We start from the raw sequence: 6,602 nt of genomic DNA, 5'->3' as shown, positions 1-6,602 counted from the left end.
GAGAGCATCTGGGTTAAACTGATTATATTTAGAGGTGGTTTAATGGGGCTGCCACTGATCAACCCAGGGTCTGCGTATGCTGTCCCCAGCAACTAGATATTGATCTACATGTACGCCCACCACATATGTTAGTTTTAGAGACTATAGTAAATTTCACAATTTCACTTCAGGGTAAATAAGGTGCAATCATATACTTTTTTCTTGGACAGAGGATTGAATTAATCAAGTAACAAATGCGAAAAGAAAAGCATAAATAAAACATTTTAGTTAGTTTAACTAGAAAGCAGGGCTTGAACAACAACAACAAAAAAAAATCTAGAGAAAAATGTGTAATGTGTCATTTAGAAAGCAATCCCTGGAAACAGGATAGTCTTGATGAGTGAAACAGGAAAAGAGGGAAAAAAAAAAAAAATATATATATATATATATATATATGAATTACCAAGGCGATGGCTGCTAGGGATGATTGGCCAACATGCTCACTGAGCTAAATTGATGAGTTAGTCTTCATTTTATGGTTTTTGTGTTTGAATTAAAAGGGTAAACAATTAGATTTAAGGACAAATATAAGTTTTTTAGGTCACTATTAAGCCTTCCATTAAATTTTTAGATATTCTTAAATATCCAAATAAAAGTCATTCATGAGTCCTCTATAAAATTATAGGTGTGGAGTAAAGTCAGGAGAAATAAAGGAAAATTGTATTCTTGAAGTGAAAATATTTTCTACAGTGGTCTTATTTAATAAAGCATGAAGATATACAGATAATTAGATCACAAAAGTCTTCAGTTTTCTACATCCTAGCTCATGGGCTTTAAACTCTGCTCAGAACCTCACATACACAGTTAAAGATAGTGTTAAAACACACCTTTTGTGAAATACAAACAAAGGTACTTTACTTGCCATAAGTATTAAGTTTGGGTAGAAACTACAAAAACTGGACTAATTGCTGTGTGGATTCTAGGAAATGCAAGGGTAGGAAAGTTCAGAGACCATAAACGGAAGCTCAATTGATAGAGAATCATTAGCTTTGGAAAGTTCAAGTCAGCATTTGGACATTGGGCCATTCAAGAAATTAGATGATTAAGAATTGCAACCCCTACCTCTATTTTTCCACCATCAGTCTGACAGTTTTTCATTTTGTGGTAGCTTTTGTGTTGCTTTGATGCTGGAAGCTCTGCCGCAAGTATTTTAAATGCCAGCAGGGTCACCCATGATGGACAGCTGTCTATGGAGCTTCCAGAATAATAAAGCAGACTAGGAAGAAGGAGAGGTATACTACTTCTGAAATGTTAGCCACTGAAAAAGTTATAAATAGCAGTGGAGCATTCTGAGTTATAGTGCCAGTAGATGAGCCTTTCAGATTGGAAGACACTCAAAATACAACAGGAGAAGAACTGCTTCCTCCAAGTATTGTTGACTTTAGTGATGTGGATTAAAGAATTAATTAATCCTTAATTAAGAATTAATAATTAAGCTTTCTGGACCTTCATTTGCTTATGTGGCACAACTCAAAATAAGAAGAAACAGCTAGAAGCATTCATTAGTAATCAGAACATGGAATGCATAAAGTATGAACCTAGGAAAATTGGAAGCTGTAAAAAATGGAATAGAACACAAAATGAACCAGTATCGGCCATTTTTAATCAGACAATTATATAGTTTACTATGTCAGGAATGACATATTGAAGAGGGATGGCATCACATTAATTGTCAAAAATAACATCTGAAGATCTACCTTGAAGTATAATGTTGTCTATGACAGGAGAATACACCTACAAGGAAAACCAGTTAATATTACTATTCAAATTTTTGTGCTATTCACCAGTGCTAGTAATGATGAAATTGAAGACTATTATCAACTTCTGTCTGAAATGGATCAAGCATGCAATTAAGATGCATTGATATTTACTGGTGATTGCAATTTGAAAATTGGAAACAAAGACGAAGGATCCCAAATTGGAAAATATGGACTTGGTAAGAGAAATGCAACTGGAGATGGAATGATAGAATTTTGCAAAACCAATGACATAATCATCACAAAAAAATTTTTTTTTCAACAACGTGAAGAAAAAAAAAAAAACTGGAATAAAACTGACTTTAAAGATAGTGGAGAAGTTCAATATAATAAAGCAAGACAAACCCAAGGTCCAAGTGTGCTCATATGGAATCCTCATGGACTTAATCGAATGTTCATATGCAAGTTCAGGCTGGAACTGAAGAAAATTAAAACAACTCCATGAGAGCCAAATAGGACCTTCAATATTTCCCTTCTGAATTTTGAAACCATTTCAAGAACAGATTTGATGTATTAGACACTACTGACTGAAATTCAGAAGAATTGTAGGATGATATCAAGAATATCATATATGAATAAAGTAAAAGGTTATTAGAAAGACAGGAAGAAAAAAAAAAGATCAAAGTGGATAAAAAAAGAGACTCTGAAACTTGCTTGAAGGTAGAGCAGCTAAAGTAAATGGAAGGCACTAAGAATTAAAATAGATGAATAGAAAATTCCAAATTCAAATAGTCTAATGAAATGTACAAAAACATGAAGTTAGAAAACAAAAAGGGATAAACATGCTGAGTTTTTCTGCAGTTGAAAGAACTGAAATAAAAATGCAAGCCTCAGGTTGCAAGGTTGAAAGGTTATCTGGACAAATTATCTAATTATTCTAGACACATTTAAAGAAGATGAAAAGATAAATTAAGTCCATGTACAAAAATAGAAATTACTAATGTTGAGTCATTTCAACAGGTAGCATATATGATCAAGAACCAATGATATTGTAGGAAGAAGTTCAAGTTGTTTGGAAGATATTGGCAATAAACAAGACTCCAGGAATTGATGGATTACAAATTAATATCTTTCAACAAACTGATGCAGTACTGGAGGTGCTCATTTGTACTTTTCAAGAAATATGAAAGATATCTACCTGGCTAACCAATTAGATCCATATTTCTGCCATTCCAAAGAGAGGTGACCTAAAATAATGCTAAAATTATTGGACAATATCACTAATATCACATGCAAGTAAAATTTTGCTGATGATAATTTTTACAATGATCACAGTAGTATATTTATAAGGAGCTGACAGAAATTCAAGCTAGATTCAGAAGAGGATGTAGATAAAGGGAAATCATTACTGAGGTCAGGTGGATTTTGACTGAAAGCAGAAAGTACCAGAAATATTTTTATTTGTAGTTTATTGACTATGCAAAGGCATTTGGCTATGAATAACACTGTGAAAAATATGTGTTCTAGAACACTTAATTGTGTGCGTGAGGAACCTATACATAGAACAAGATACAATCTTTCAAACAGCACAGGGGAATACTGAATGGGCTTAGAATCAGGAAAGAGGGACAGCAGAGTTGTATCCTTTCACTGCAGTTACTCAATATGAAAACTGAGCAAAATCTGAGAAGGTGGGTTACATGGAGAATAATGTGGTATCAAGATTGGAAGAAGAGTAATTAAGATACTGCAGTATGCACATAATACAACATTGCTTGCTGAAAATGAAGAGTACGTTAAATACTTACTGATAAAGATCAAAGAAAATGAAGAGTACTTTAAATACTTACTAATAAATAGCCAGCCTTCAGGATGAATTGCATCCCAGTGTAAAGAAAACAAAAATCCTCACAACTTGACCAATAAAACATCATAATAGATGGAGAAAAGATTGAAGTTGTAAAAAACTTCAACTTGCTTGGATCCACAATGAATGATCATGGAAGCAGCATTAAGAAATCAAAAGATGCATTGCATTAGGCAAATCTGCTGCAAAAGATCTATTTTAAGAGTTAAGAGCAAGGTGAACCTAACCCATGTCCTGGTCAATCCCTCGTACACATTTGAAAGTTATACAACGATTAAAAAGAATATAGAATAATTGATGCCTTTGAATTATGAAGTTGCTGAAGAATATTGACAGTACCATGGATTTCCAGAAGAACAAAGTAATCACTGTAGAAAGAAATACATTCAGAATGCTGATGCAGAGATGGCAAAGCTTCATCTCTCATAACTTGGGCATATTATCAGGAGGGAGAAGGTACTGAAGAGGAATACCATGCTTGGCAAAGTAGAGGGTCAGTGAAAAAGAGGAAGACCCCCAACAAGATGGATTGATGCACTGACAGTAACAATAGACTCAAAATTAACCACAATTTTGAGGATGGCCCAGAACCAGGCAATGTTTTGTTCTGTCTTGTGGAAGGTTGTTATGAGTCACAACTGATTGGACAGCATCTAACAACAACCAACCCATATTTTTTAATCTCCTGGCTGTTGATAAAAGCAGGAAGCATTTGTCCACAAATTGACCCTTCCAAACGGTGAAGTCTGGCCTGGTATTGTATTAGTCTTCATTTTCTACCAGGTGTGCATGTCTGATGGTCATGTAATTTTCTAAAAGTCTCTAGGGAAGGAATTAAGAAAGGAGTTGGGCTGCTAACCTCAAGGTCAGTAGTTCAAAACTATCATTCTTTCCTTGGGAGAAAGAGGAAGTTTTCTGCTCCCATAAAGTTTTATAGCCTTGGAAACCCTATACAGGATCACTATGAGTCGGAACCAGCTCCACAACACGCTACCACCATCATAGCTAGATTTTGAATCAAGAAACTGTGTAGTTGCACCAGAACAAGAATGATCAGAGCCTACTTGAAACTGGCTGGAAATGAAGCAGTTGGAGCTAGATTTGGGACAAAGAGAATTTGTTATGGCACACACATAATGCCCTATAGGAGTTATCATTTATAATGTAGCTCCATACAGTGTTAAATAAAGCAGAACTAACTTCTGTGAGTTACTTTGCTCAACAAAGTACAATTTTTATATCCATATGACTCAGATGAAATCTACTAGAACTAAAAATAAAATAAAACTTTATTTTATTTGTCATATTTTGATTCATCCATTTAAAAATTCTTATTTCTAAAGCAAGAAAGCCAGTGTCCTGAGGGATTCAGGAAGAAAGTGGCAAGGATATTTGAGGAAAAAAAAAAAAAAAAATTTCCACTGCAGACTAAACATACAGATACCATGAAAGTATCACAAACTGGAGTTGTATTAGAAATAAGACCTGGTTCCCTTATTTTATGTGGTACTGAGAAGATATGTTTGTGTGGGAAAAATGAATACACAGAAACTTGTTTTCTCACCAAAATTAGGAATTATTTACAGTGTCAACATTCTAATGTCAAAATTAAACAGTTTATGAAGTAATCTTATGTTTTAATAATTTTTAGCTGGAGAAAATAATTTGCTATAAAATCACATTTAATTTTCAGAATGCTGAACAAAATTGTTTTTAGTACAACAGTGAGCACCTTTTAGGTGTTTATAGAAGAATCAACTATTAAGACTTGTACTGTATAAATAAACCAAAAAGAGTAAAAAGTTAATTAACCTAACAAATGAACACAGAAGAAACAGGATGCATCTACAGGTGGTAAATCATTTCAACTGTGAGGGAAATGGGAAAGCAAAAGTGATAGCCAGATGTTCAAAGCAACGAAAATTGTACACAGGAAACCTGAATTTGAATTCCAAACTACAGTTTAATGTGATCCCTTCAAGGCAACAGATGCTCACGGGGAAAGAAATGGGGAGGGCAATTTGTTGGAGACAATTACATTCATATTAAGATCTGAGACTTAGACATCAAATTGAAGATTTCTCATAGTTTGGTTGCATTGTCACATAAAATGAATGTTCAATATTAAAATACTTAGTAAAACTGTCTGTAAGGAGTCCTGTGTTAGCATACCATTTACCCTTAAGCAGATGCTTGACCGACTATGTTTAGAGTAACTAAACTTGGTGTAGTTAAAAATAGCATATTAATTAGAGGCCACTTTCTTAAAATGTCATTTTCCAGTTGATTTTAAAGAGTAAAAATAACAAAATAAAGATTAAAAATGTATTTAATATCAGATGTAGGCTACCAACTAACCAGCAAAAATATAGAACATTAATTCTATCTTTGAGACCCTTATATGATGAACATTAACAAACAAAAGTCAACCACAATAGTAAAGCAATCAGCTGACTTTATTGATTATTTTATCATATGTATGTGGATAAGGACTGTACTACTAACCATAAGTTTGGTGGATAAAACCTACCAGCTACTTCTTAGAATCACTACACATGGTTTCTATTTGTCAGAAACTACTCCAGGGCACTTAACAGCAAAAGGATAGCAGATGGTATAATTATTTAAAATCAAAAGTTTGTTTCTTGGCTATTATTATAAAACTGGAAATGAAGAAATTAAATATATGAAACTATGTGCTTACTGTTTGATTCACAACATTCACCCTTTTATCTTACTGTTGGTGTCAGCATACGCAGACCCTGGGTTGATCAGTGGCCCGTGACATGGACAAAAATCCAATTCCGGGGTCCTCCTCAAGATAGTGAGCCATGAACCCTGAGGGCCAAAGGAAGTGACCTCCTGACATCCCGGGTTCATTGGTTTTTGTGAACTCACTGGTTGGCTACCTCTGTATAATTTTCTTTGATCCTAATATTGTTCATTCTATGCTTCTAACTCCAGTAATTGTAGCTTCTGAGAAAATGGTTTCTTTTACA

The sequence above is a fragment of the Chrysochloris asiatica genome, unplaced genomic scaffold (assembly GCF_000296735.1).
Source record: "Chrysochloris asiatica unplaced genomic scaffold, ChrAsi1.0 scaffold00063, whole genome shotgun sequence".
NCBI classification, from domain to species: Eukaryota; Metazoa; Chordata; class Mammalia; order Afrosoricida; family Chrysochloridae; genus Chrysochloris; species Chrysochloris asiatica.
Note: the sequence above shows the minus strand (reverse complement) of the source record.